General features: G+C 39.5%; 1 long non-coding RNA gene across 1 annotated transcript; it reads right to left on the reverse strand.

The window, feature by feature from the left end:
• Positions 1-1485: 1485 nt before the first annotated feature.
• On the reverse strand, positions 1486-13895 carry LOC307173607. The gene is made up of 3 exons (XR_013823889.1): positions 13810-13895; positions 10281-10372; positions 1486-1661 (listed from the first exon to the last, which is right to left on the reverse strand). It is a non-coding gene; the product is annotated as an uncharacterized lncRNA (long non-coding RNA).
• Positions 13896-14220: the final 325 nt, after the last annotated feature.

Genomic DNA, 14220 nt, shown 5'->3' on the forward strand with positions numbered 1-14220 from the left:
GACTTCATTAGTGTTAAAAATGGCTAGTATTTTATAGGCAGATGTAGATTTTAGCATTATTAGCCCTCTGTAATGTTCTCCTAAAGGGCACGTGAAGCAACCAATTAAACCAGAAACTATGAGAGAGAACAGACAGGGGAACTCTGAAAGATAATATTTACCCCTCACACCCTCCACAACTAGAATGCAATTGTATTTTATTTTCTGAGGAATGAATAGCTCGCGTTGGCCTTATCAAATGGAAAAATCAAAGAGGGTATATGGATTCCACGCTCACAAATAACACAATGCCCACTTCGCTGGGATTGCCTCAGATTGAATTGTGAGATTACGCGGTAAGTACCTGAGCGAGGACGCACATAATCTTTCCATTACCACACAGATGTCTCGCTAACATGGTCATTGCATTTGATATATCTTTATTTCTTCACACATTGGGTGCGTACGTAACTGTACGTACACATGTATTTGTGCACAAACCCTGTGTGGGAGCATTTAAACAAAGTAATCATGTTTCGTCAATACATTTAAACTTGAGAATTTCTTCAACTTCACAACTGCACTTTTATGCCCCAGAGGTTGATTCTTATTATAATCACTGGCCAGTTGCATAAATACAGCCATTATGCTAATATTTAAGTACTAATTTGTGTTTTAAAACAAGTCAGATGAACTAGCAGTAAGCAAAGGGATAATCAGTCAAACTTTTCATTCTAAAACCGTTCTTCATTATCAAATTAAATTAAAAGTATTTATGCAACTATCCTAAATGTATGACCAGTCCTTGAGAAAAAAAAAGGCTAGATGAATAACTTGTAACACTTCAGTTTATGAAATAGGCTAGTCCTTGAGCTTTGGAAAGGCACTATATAAATTAAAGATGTTACTATTATTTTATTGCATTATTATGTCGTCAACTTTTTTGTTATATCATATAAAGATCACTTAATTTATATATTTTTTTGTTCCAGGCCTTACTCACTTTTTTTCTTTTTTTTTTTGCCGCTTTTAAACTCTTTTATGTATCTTAAACTATTAAAATCCATCATAAAAATATGAACCATGATATATTTAACATTGTGATAATCAATGAAAAATCAATATTTATTGAGTGAAAAGGATTCTAGTATTTTTTTTTTAACTATGGCTGTCCCACAGTCCTTTGGAAAAACACTTGACTTGATGTGTGTTTACACCTGTTTGTTTGAGCACATTTTATGCACACATTAGTAAAGTACACTTCTTAGCAGTAAACTAGTAAAAAACAGCCAAAATATTTAATTAGGTAAAATTTGTAAGTAAAATATTTTTTTTCGAAATCATCTTAGAGGCTATATTAAGCATTATGGTGTGTGTGTGTGTGTATATATATATATATATATATATATATATATATTATAAATGTATGTATATGTATATACACACACACACACACATACATAGTAATATGATGTTAAATTGGAAATGTTTAATAAACACAGGCCGCCATGTCAGTGGTTGGTGTGAGCTAAATGAAAAACGCAGCACCAGCGTGATGTACAGAGGGATCCAGACGCCCGCTTTCCTCCTCTGCTCTGCGGTCTCAGTGCTGTTACAGTGCTGTCACTTCTCATTGGCTGTGCCGGCTTCCATTGGGTGCCACCACCTCAACAGGGGCATCACTGCTGATAGAAAACACAGCGTGTGATTTGTGAACTCTCACCGTCTTTGTAATTTCATCAGGGTAATGGGATTATATTTCAAATCACCGCTCCTTTCTTCATTACACCTCTAAGCTCCTCTGACAGACCAAAAAACTTAAATAAAATGTGCGCGTCAGCCCCGCTTGACTTCGCCCGCCGCTCGCACTTGATTAGACAAACAGCGCGGAACACGAAGGGGGGAATAATGTGCTCATTTATTCATTTTCCCGACGAGTCACAATAGATTTTTAACGACCGATGTCTGACCTCCCTTAGGTCCCCCGTGCTTAGGAGGGTTAATAAAGCCCAACAGTCTGGAGCTGAGAGGAAGAGAGCGAGAGAGCGCAGAAGAACAGGAAAAGACCAAGCTCCCGCAACAATATAAAGACAGCCACGTCTCAGGGCCCAAAACAAACTGCCACTCCTTCCTCCATCTTGAGCACCAACCACCCTAGAGAGACGGAGTGAAGAAAGAGAGACAGAGGGATGGAGAGTTAGGCTGCTTTTCCACTTAGATTCCAATTCTACTGGTCTCTGAGGGACAATTAAAGGCAGTGTGGTAGAAGTGGATTCTTTGCTGCGAGCTCTCTGGCGTGCATGTTAAAAGTGTTTCCCCTGGTATCACTGACACGGAGACTCTGTAGCGACAGGGTGGACGGGAGAGATAGAGCACGAAGGGGGTGGAGGGGTGGGGAGAATGACAAACTTGCATCTTAAAAACGACCAACTTCAGACGGTTACCAGAGAATGGTAATGAATGTTTCGCAAGACCAAAACTTCTTTGATTTTCTGGAGGGAGAAGGAACTTGTGTGATGATGATGATGGCATTGTGACAGAGGATACATAAGTGTAGTGTGATATTTGAGAGCAATTTTGCTTTTAAACAACACACTGTAAAAAAAAAAAAAAAAAAAGTTTTACAAGAAAATACTATTTAAGTCTTTCTGATGCTGAATTCAGAACCGCATAGTAGTATACTACTCAAACTACTTTTATCACATCTTTCTATGGCACAAATAGTCAGTAGCATGCTAGTATGTGGTTCTGAATTCAGCAAGAGATTTGCTTAGGATGAATCGATTCACTGGAATGAATCAGATTTTCAAACACTACATAATGAGAGAGAGATTTGTTTAGGATAAACTGATTCACTACAAAGAATCAAACTTTGTAACATGACTGTGACAGAGAAAGAGAGACAGAATCATTTAAAGGCACACTATGTACGATTTGTACATTAATATAACAGCTTCGAAATCATTTTGATGGTAAACGCCGCTGGCAAAACCAGCAATGCAAGTTTGAAAGGTGGTGCCCCGACAAATCTCGCGAGAATCACGACTTGCCTTACGGCACGACGTCACATACTTCAACAACATATGAAGCAGCCTCTATGGAAGACACTAGCACGCATTTCAGACGTGAATCATGGCAAAGTCGACGAAGAAAATGAAGAAAGCGGCTCTGCACTCTAACGTAAGTACTCCACAGCGACACTAGGGGTCACTGTTTGAGAAAAACGGAAACTGCATAGTGTGCCTTTAAGTGAGCACGTTTAATTACTCCCTCAGTTAACCTAGGAGATCTGTCCTTCTGTTGAAAGTCAACGCAACTAAACCTTTGACAATTCATAAAGTTCATAAAGTCATTGTAAACAAAATCCACAGAAATTGGCTTAAAACAAGTCTTCTGAAGAGACACTATCACTTTATATGATGAACTGATTTAATTTAGCTACTTACTCGGACACAACTGGAAATTCTCCAACCAAAACGAATATCAAAAAACTTGCTCCAGACAAAATTGTACAATTTGGCTTCCACTTGGCACTGCTCACATACTTTATGGAACGGCACAAACACAGACCATCAGAATGATACAAACAGAGAAAAGTCTCAGTGTGGTTGGACTGTATAAGCTGTTGGAACAACACTTGGCCAATCAGGTTTGAAAGCCAGAAGAAACTGATGTATAATTATAATTATATTATTGTTTGAGTTTCACTTACTGTAGGTCTACTTTCACTCTCGCGCATGCTTCCATCATCTGATAGGGCGCCCTGCGATTATCAGGATCCCCTTGGGTGTTTAACGATCACATAATTTTTCCATGATAATGTTAAAGACTTTAAAAATGGCTTGTGATGTTGACACACTGAACTTTAAAGGCCACTCAAGAAGCAAAGACCATTACTAAACTGGCATGAAGTGACACCGGGTGTCTATATAAAAGACAGAACAGAAATTTTATCCTGGCACTCTTGGCATTTGAATATATTAATGGGTTAATGCAGATGGCAATGTCCTCATAAATGTCCTGGCAAATGCCTGAATCCTGATCTTATCATGTCACAGCCCTTCCATAATAGATCATAAAAATGAACATGCACAAAACGACTCACACCCATTTGCTATTGCTAGTGCACACTCTACAGCTTTTACATTTCTCAGACACTTTTTCTTCTAAAGTGACTAACAGGTAAAGTTACATTGCTAGCACCATGCACTACCAGATGAGCTAATGTTGCTGCAATAACATTGCTACCCTTGAAGTGACCTTTAATTGCACTTGTAGTGTAAAAGTACAAAAGAAACTGTCCTTGCAGAAAATATATTATTATTTATATAGAAGGCAACTTAAGTGTACTTGCTCTGTAGTAACAGTAGACTTTCATGTTTCCTAACACACTTAGGCCTAAGCATACTTTTACAAAAGTATGTCATTTCATCATTACAAATGTGTAATTACCAGGATCCACATAATAGCCTCCGAATGCTGTGCATTTTTTAATACATAAATATAGTGGGATTTTCTGCATCTATGGTTTAAAAATAAAATATGTCCCCAACTAGGTTCCCTCCAGTGAATCTTGGCCATTTCCAGCACTGGTAATTACAAATATATTTAAATACAGGCTTACAGTTTCAAAAGAAATGACATTAAAGTATATTTTAGTTTACCATAAATGCTTGTCGGTACACATTTTAACCATATTTCAAAGACAATAGAACTAATTATGAAATTACATATAAAGATGTACTTAAGCCCTACTTGTCAAAAAAGTTTAAACTATATTAAATTATAAATTTACAGTAATGTCAAATAGCATGAAAATAAGTGTCCGAAAACATTACATTCAATTTGCACTTTAGAATATTCTTTTAACTATTTCCATAATACGTTTTTTTTAAGTATGCTAAAGTCTACTTTTTCACAAGTGTATGCAATCTTACTTTGCAATGCCAGTGGTTTATTTAATGGGCATCTCAGTGAAAAAAAAAAAAATAGAATGAATTCATAATCACATCATCTTTTATGGAAGAATCTCTAAATATACTAAATGCTAAATACTAAAATAAGTTTAATCATCGCCATTCAGCCATCACATGTACATTTGAGTTGAAAATTCACTGTATTACAATGTCTTCTTTCAGATATAATTCATGACTTTAAAACAATGAGCGCTCGCCGGGCAGCCGAGCACGTTCAGAGTGGAAAATGAAAAATGTCCATTTGCTTTTCACCCCCCTCTCAACATCTATGCATCATTTTCATCTAATTGTTCCCTCTATTCTTGCAGCTCTTTGTCAGGGGCCACATGGGAGAGGGGAAAATTACAGACTACCTGATAATTAGCAAAGTTCACAGTAGAACTTGGATCTGTACAGAACTAGCGGCTCCACGCTAGAGCCGGCTTTCTCTTAGCAACTAATTAAGTCCGCCTCTGAGGGCTCCTACTGTGGTGGAGGTAGATGCTGCAACAGCAGAATCCAAAAAAAAAGAGGAGAGAGAGAGAGAGAGAGAGAGAGAGAGAGAGGGGAAGCAAGAAAAAGAGCGAAATAGTTAGACTTGCTTTCGTCTTTCTTTAAACAGTGGAATAAAACTGACTCTAATGCTCCTGGTGTTTTATTATTTGTTTCAGACGTAAATGGATTTCTTTCCCAAATGGAAGTATCAGTGGTGGTCACCATTATACACCACTCCAAACAGCGAGGCTTGTTCAGCTCATGACACACTTTAATTATTATAATGGCATTATCCATATCCGTCGATGTAACACGGAGAGAAGGAACAGCTGAGCGCAGTGGGCGTTAAGCGCAGGTTTTTAATCTCCTGCAGTTGAATTAAGCTTCTATCTAAAGAAGACTTTATTGGTGATGCTATCATCATCACTGCAACAGATTATTAAGCAGGATGCATCATCAAATGTCATCGCTCGTACACGTCGGGTGGCGAGATTATCTCCTCAGGGGCCTTATTGGATATAATTATGATTTTTGTGTTTGTTTGTTTTCATTTAGTTTGTAATTTTTTTTCTTGCCCTGCTGGGCAGAGCGATGTTTGCGCTTAAGTGTCGCATGCAGCATGTCACTTTCCTCAGAGCATGCTTATACATACTTAGATGGCTAAGAAAAAAATTAAAAATTCACACAAATTGAATCTAAAATGGTGTGAAAGTTTGACAGATTAAACACAATTATACATTGTATAACTGTATATTACTACTCTGTAATTTTATATATTTTTTACTTGGACAGACAGACAGACAGATAGACAGATAGATTGTGCAATATCCCAAAATGCGCATAAAAATGTATGGATGGAAACATAGCTACAGACTGACAAACATAGGGGCTGTTTATACCACACCGTTTTCGACTAAAAACGTAAAACTTTTTATGCGTTTTGGCCTATCGTTTACACGACGATGGTGTTTTGGGTGCCTGAGAACGCAAACTTTTGAAAATGTGTTTCAAAGTGCAAGTTTTTGTCTCCGTGTAAACAACAAAAACGCGAATGTCTGAAGACTATGACGTCATGTACATGCGTATTATGTGTTCAACCCAAGCGTGCCGCACAAGCCCTGAAAAGTGAAGCCAAAACGTCTCGATCGCCCCCCGGTGACTGGTCCTAGTATAGGTCATAAGCCCCGCCTCCCCGTGTTATTCAACGGGACGTGAGACCAACTAAACAATTAAATACACTTCAAATATCTTTTTTCCAAAGGTGGTTTCTTTCATTTGCTGTTGTTTTTATCACGCTGATGTAAGTTCAAGTGTCTGTTTCAAAAATAAGTTGGTTTTTAGTTAGTTACGTGATGCGGTGGTGTAACGTCATGATTGACAGCTGTGATTGACAGGTTCTCAGAGCGAAGTAGTCACTGAAGCACCAACGGACATTTTTTTCGGGATCTTCGGAGGACTGAGGAGATTGTATTTACTTTATTTTAACAAGCCTCTTGTCATTCTGCAATCAATTTTCAAAAAAGTGTGCAGAATGCACTCTCCCGACGAGAGTGAGGGCGGAGCGTTGATTTCGCGGCTTTACTTCCTGCTCACGACTGCGCAGGTCTGGTCCCGAGATCGCTACTGCGCAGACTCAAGTTCCAATATGTCAGCGCCATAGCGGGACTCTGGCGGCTTCAGTTCTCATCAATGGAAGAGAGCGAAGGGGCGTCGTCCATCTTTTTTTACAGTCTATGGTTCAACCTAATAGTGCTTCATCGCCATCTAATGGCCTGACAGCAGAATACAGCGATTTTTTGTTATTTCGCGGATCCGTGAATGGGGATTGTTTTGCCAATGGTGTTGTCTGTATCCGGAAAACTCAAAGGAAAAACTTCTCTGTTTTAAGCTTAACGTTTTCGTGTAAACGTACCCATAGATAGATAGATAGCCTAGATAGACAGACAGACAGAAGTACAGTGACCGGGAGGGGACATGTTCGGTTCACTTAGTTTTGTTGTTGCCACGATATTAATTCGTGGTAACGTCATATTAAGTCGTGGGAACGTGATAATAAATCGTGGCCACGAGATCATTTTGTTGAGGTAACGACATCATTATGTCGTGGCCACGCGATGTAGAGTCGTGGCCTCGAGATCATATGTTGAGGGAACGATATATTTTTCTCATGGTCACGACTTCATATTTTGAGAGAACGACATCTATTTCTCATGGCCAGGAGTTATGTTGAGGGAACCACACCGGTCAATATAGTAACCATATACAGCAGTTAGAGATGGAGATGACTGATGAAATAACATTTTCCTTTGAATTAGGAATGTCATATAAAGATATAGTGCACTCTCTGGCATTAAGACATGGGTACGTTATATGTGAAAGACACCTGAAGCGCTGAATGGGTTGAATGGGCTTTTTCGTTGGAAATTTGCTGGCATGAATGAAATAGGCTACTCGGGTCACGAATAAAGTCCTGTTTAAGGCAATAAACAAAAACAAATTATGAGAAACTTTAATGAACAAATAACAAAGTAAATTATGACCGGGATAAAAGGAGGAGCCTGTGTCGCCTGTGAAGATTCAGTTCCCACATGTTATAAAACTCGCAGCCATGAGAAACGGATGTCGTACCCTCAACATATTAAGTTGTGGCCACGAGAAATGGATCTCGATCTTGTGCCCACGAGATATTATGATGTTCCCACGACTTAATATCACGTTCCCACGAGTTTATATGTTGTGGCCACAACAAAACTAAGTGAACCGAACATGTGCCCTACCAGTCACCGTACAGAAGAGATAAGATCTGTCGGCTTGATGGAATGTGCCCATGTCCCAATTTCTCCTTTTCATGTTATGAGAAGATTTACAAACAATGAATCCCTTTGGTAAAATCCCCCAAAATCTTTCTTGAAAGTCGCTGCCATGAACCCAAGGGCCAAAGAGGACAGCTGAAGCCAACCAGAAGTGATGTTTGGGCATTTGTGGCCATCCTGACAAGACTCTGGCGACACGGAGAGACTGTTTGTGATGCAATCCAAGAGAGACACGTCTAGCGAGCAGCAGACGAGGCTAAGGCTGAGGCAGTCATTATTTTCTGTGCAATTAGAGGAAACCTGAAGTCCTTGATAACGAGCGCAAAAAAATGCCACATAATTAGAAATACACCACAAACACCATTATTGTCAGGAGAACACGGCCGTATAATGAAGCAATTATAAATGAGCGGCTGAGCTCCTGTCATTAATTTCAGCTTTTAAGGATGCGAGAAGATGAGCAGAGGCTAAATGTTTCAGAGAGAGTGAGCGCTGAGAGGGTGCTTAAGGTAGTCAATGCCGTCAAAACCACTTGAGGTTCCCCTCAACGGCCAGATAAAGCCTTAAGTGCCCTGTGGAAAGACTCCTCTGAGCCGGAGTGTGAGGCGAAGAGCTTTGAGCGTTAACTTCTGAGCCATTATGGCCGTCACAAGCAGAATGTTTATACATGCTTGTTCAAAAGCACAAAACGAGGAACTGACTTTGATGTAGAATTTCAGTCTTGAGCTAATCAACAATCAACTAAACCAACATCATTAAAGAGCCTTCCAGAGAGCCAGGAAGGGATTTCAATGCTCTAATGTGATGGTAAAAGGTATGTTTGTTTGGTATGTGGACTGTACATTGCTAATCGCATTAGCTTGTAAGCTAAAAGGCTAAGAGAAAGCTTCATTACAGCCACACTTGGTGGAAAGAGAAAAACTGCTCATCCACGAAAATAACTCAAATGTATTGATCTCGCTTTGAAATGCACACGCCGCTCTCCTTAAACCCCACCAATTAAAAAAGTGGGGGTGAATTTCATTAAAATGCCACACGCTTAGTCTTGATCTACCACCGCAAGCCAACCAGCGCAAACACGCAAACATATCGCTTTATTAATGAGAATGTTTCTTCTTTGATTGCCCTCCTGCATCAAGCCGATCGGCGATGAAATCCTAGACCGTTATATATATATACACACACAGTAAAGAAGGCCGGGCAGAATATGTGCTAAAGCATCGTGCAGTAAACATGAAAACGGCAGTCACTTCTTGTTCGCACACATGCACACACACACACTGTGCATTGAACTCCAAAGACGTTGGCGTCATCCAGCACACTTAGAAATACAATCTTATTAATAGAAAGGCTGGTGCTACAGGCACACTACATCATTATTGTCTTGAGAATGCAGTGCTAGAGAAGGAGGCAATTAGGCTGAGGAAGCTGCGAGGTTGCCATTATTTTAGCATTTAATGACCAGGCGCTACGGCAGGGGCTTGATGCAGAAATGAGGGTCTCAGCTCTGAAATTATGCATTATCTGGCAGATCTTAGTGCACCCCCCTAAGACTCCCTCTCCTTCACCATGAATAAATTTACATGGGAATGCTTATTTCTCTAATTTAGGCAGTAAAATTAGAATATACAATACAAATCTACCCGTGGAAGACAAGCATCTACTCACTGTTTTGGTTTTTAATGACCCTGTTTCATGTCTTCCTGTGCTTTTTTCTAGTTATTGGGCGGGGGCTGGAACAGACTTGTGGAAATGAGAATTGTGTCTTTCTTCCATTAGTTTAGCTACGATTTTTGCAAAATGGAGGAATATTTTGAGCCTATGTGGGAGTTCACACATAGGCCTATTTGGGAACACCTTTGACTAGAACAGCAAATGCTGAAGGAACGGTAGCATTGATAACGTGATGAACTGGTCTCTCCAAAAAGCCATATCCTAAAATAAAGTGTCAAGCTTTTTTAGCATCGAATGAACACCCAATAAACACACACCTAGCATGAAAAACGTATGTTTTCTAATAGGTTTCCTGAACACTTACCCCATTTGTTATTGGTCAGTCAAACAGATAGCCCCGCCCCAAACGAACCCCATTGGTTGAGCCACTGTTGTCGTGCTGGGCTGGTCGGAAAGCTGAAACAAACAGAACAGTGTTTTGAAAACACCACAGAGACACAATGATCAAATAACTACAAATAACTGATTTGGCTTACTATGACTCTGCATATAACGCTGGGGAAGGAGAAAGTATTTTAACATCCAAAAATGATACACTTCACCTTTGTAAAACAAACATTCTAAATGATAAATGCCGCAAATTCTTTTGCTGAACTTAATTCTAACTCCCTATAATGAACATTTATGTGATTTATTGTTGATGAGCAATTGTAAAAATGACATCTTCCAGATGAAAATGCACACAGAAAATAGATGCCATGGATTGTTTTTATCATCAAGGAAGATTCTGTTAATTAGAATTAGTTTAGAATTAATTGAATTAATTAGAATTAGAAGTTTCAGATTAGACGTTTTCAAACTGGGGTCCACGAGAGTTGTAGGGGGTTCATAATGTGAAAAGACGAATATAATATAACAATATATAAAGTAGAAGTGTGCATGCGTTTCAGTGTTATTGTTGTTAACAAAAACTATTACAAATCATTGTCGTTAATTGAAATAAAGCTGAAATAAATTAAAATCAAAATGTTAGATGAAAAACTTAACCTTATTTTATGTAATTTGCCAAGGCAACAATTCTAGGTTTAAGTTGAAGAACTAAAATTGAGCTAAATAATAACCTAAATAATGCCTTCTGCTTCATTATACACAATTTTGTGATGATACATTATTTGCCACCACCATATCACAAAAACCAATTTGTCGGACGTTCTCTACCATTATTTGTAACCCAGAGGCTTCGACATGGCCATAGTCTGCACTGTCAGAGCTCTTCTCCAGGACGATCACGGCAGATTCCTGCATAAGAAGTTTCAGCCATCCGGTGAAGTCAGGACTGAGGAGATGCGTCTCTCACTGCTAAGAGATGTTCATCATTCTTGATCTGAGTCTGTCAGGCCCCGGTGTTTTAGTGCCTCTTGCTATTAGGCAGAATTGACAGGCCAAGAAGGTAGCGAATAGCAGAAACGTGTGAAATTAAGGAGGGCATCGTGTGTGTGTATGTGTGATGGGAGAGAGCAAGTGAAGTGTGGCCGTCATTTAATCTGCAATTTATCAGTTTAGGCTGCACCTTGTTACAATGGAGCGAAATTGTTGCTGCCTTCAGGAGAGATGAGATGGCGTCTCGTCTCTTCTATTGCCCCCCTCTCTCTCTCATTCGCTCTTTCTCTGCATGCACCTCTTAATGTAGTCTGACAGCGGGGGGCCGGATGGAGTGGGAGAGATATGGTGGAGAGGTATTTTTTATTGTTATTATTATTATTTCTGAAAACCCTCAATTAATATATAGCGTTGTCATCCCCTCCATGGGCGAACGGCCATAGCTGTGTGACAGAGAGAGAGAGAGAGAGAGAGAGAGAGAGAGAGAGAGAGACGCCTGTGGAGGCTTCTGTGTCATATAGGGCTGAGGTCACACACTGAGGTCGGTTGCTTTGGGAACATACACGCACAAACATCCCTTCTATAACACTGAGCACATTCATTTCAGGGCAATCAATGCTTAATTGGCATTTTTCCCATTAGGCCTCTCTATTAATGTCTTTTTAAATCAGATTTGTATGAGTTGTGAGCTAGTTCATGTTAGATTTCCCATTTTAGAAGCCTAATCAAATTACCTCATTGGGCTTCTGTGGAATGGTATTTTTCTATATCCATGACAATATTCGATTTAAATGGCCTCCCTGCTAAACAGGTTGACAAGCATAGTGTATTAATCTTAGTGCAGTGTCTCCTGAAATGACATGTAATCTGCAATGCGCTTAGCCACGTTTATGCGCATGGACGTTTGCGAATGAAGTGTCCATCATGACGTGGAAAAGAATCCTCTGAGTGATCCCACCCAGGGTTTTGGTATAAAATGCTGCAAATGAGTGGTGCCATTGAAGAACCATTTTTGGTTCACCAAAGAATCTTTCAGTGAAGAGTTTTCTTAAGGTGTGTTCACATTAGCAAAAAAAATTGTCAGTATATAGAGATGTATTAAAGGGTTAGTTCACTCAAAAATGAAAAAAAAAAATGTTTTTATCAATTAGTCAGCCTCGTGTCTTCCAAACCCTCAAGACTTTCGTTCATCTTCGAAACAAATGAAAATATTTTTAATGAAAATATTTTTAATAGAGATTTCTGTCCCTCCATTGACAGTCCACGCAACTACCACTTTGACACTTCAAAAAGTTAATAAAGAGATGGTTAAAGTAATCCATATGAATTGAGAGGTTTAGTACAAATTTTCTGATGGGACTAGATTGCTTTATATGATGAAACGATTAAATTTAGGCTTGTAGGTGACGTGAAGTGACATGTGAAGGCCATAACTCTGGTAACCCATACTCTGAATTTGTCCTCTGTATTTAACCCATCCAAGTAAGTGCACACACAGAGTAGTGAGTAGTGAACACACACACTGCAAACCGTGGACACACACACCCGGAGCAGTGGGCAGCCATTTTTGCTGTGGCGCCCGGGGAGTGATTGGGGGTTAGGTGCCTTAAAATCGCAACCTTTGGCTTACCAGTCTCACTCTAACCATTAGGCCATGACTGCCCCATTCACATATAAACATTGATCAACGAACATAAGAAGCACAAGCTAAACCGAACCTGCCATGACGCACGAGAACAACCCTCATTGGTTCTTTCAGAAGCTCAAACATGCTGTGTAAAACACAAGAATGAACCTCACTGGTTCTAGCAGAAGCTCATTCATGCTGTGTAACAAGAATGAAACTCATTGGTTCTTGTGGCGCTCAATCATGCTGCGTAACACACAAGAATGAACCTCATTGGTTCTTGCAGAAGCTCAAAAGTGCAGCGTAACACAAGAATGAACCTCACTGGTTCTTGCAGAAGCTCAAAAGTGCAGCGTAACACAAGAATGAACCTCATTGGTTCTTGCAGAAGCTCAAAAGTGCAGCGTAACAAGAATGAACCTCATTGGTTCTTGCAGAAGCTCAAAAGTGCAGCGTAACACAAGAATGAACCTCATTGGTTATTGCAGAAGCTCAATCATGCTGCGTAACACACGAGATTAAACCTCATTGGTTATTGCACGTCAAGCAAACATGATTGAGCTTCCGTTTACCACAACTGATGTTTGTGTTGATCAATGTTTATTTGTGAATGAAAACCTAAATTCAATCTGGTCATCATATAAAGTGATCGTGTCTCTTCCGAAAATTTTAACTAAACCGTTCAATTCATTTGGATTCGTTTTTTCCATCTCTTTATGAACTTTTTGAAGTGTCAAATTGGTAGTTGCGTGGACTGTCAATAGAGGGACACATATCTCTCAGACTTCATTAAAATATCTTCATTTGTGTTTCGAAGATGAACAAAATTCTTACGGGTTTGGAACGACATGAGGGTGGATAAATGATGATTTTTGGGTGAACTAACCTTTAAGCACAGCTCATGCAGTTGTCATTTTCAAACCAAGCTGCGTTCTGTTGGTAAAAGCGGCAAATTCGCGAATTGACCAATTGAACCTCCCAATCACATGAATTCCTATTGGAATGACTGGATTATGCTCGCAAAATTTCGCTGAAAGGTAAATGTGAGCACACCTTTAGTGTGAAGAACATTATAAATCTAAAGAACCCTTTTCCACTATAAAGAACCTTTTGTGGAATGCTAAGGTTCTATGGTTGTTAAAGGTTCTTCATGGAACCATAGATGCCAAATGAAGAGACATTTTTAAGAGTGTATGTGTGTTACCTGGTTTAGTAGCAGCTATAAGACGAAGTGTCGGACCATTAATGGTCGGCGGGAAACTGGACAAAGCGTTGCGGTGCCGCTATCACACAGCAC

The sequence above is a fragment of the Squalius cephalus genome (assembly GCF_949319135.1).
Source record: "Squalius cephalus genome assembly, chromosome: 16".
Lineage (NCBI taxonomy): Eukaryota > Metazoa > Chordata > Actinopteri > Cypriniformes > Leuciscidae > Squalius > Squalius cephalus.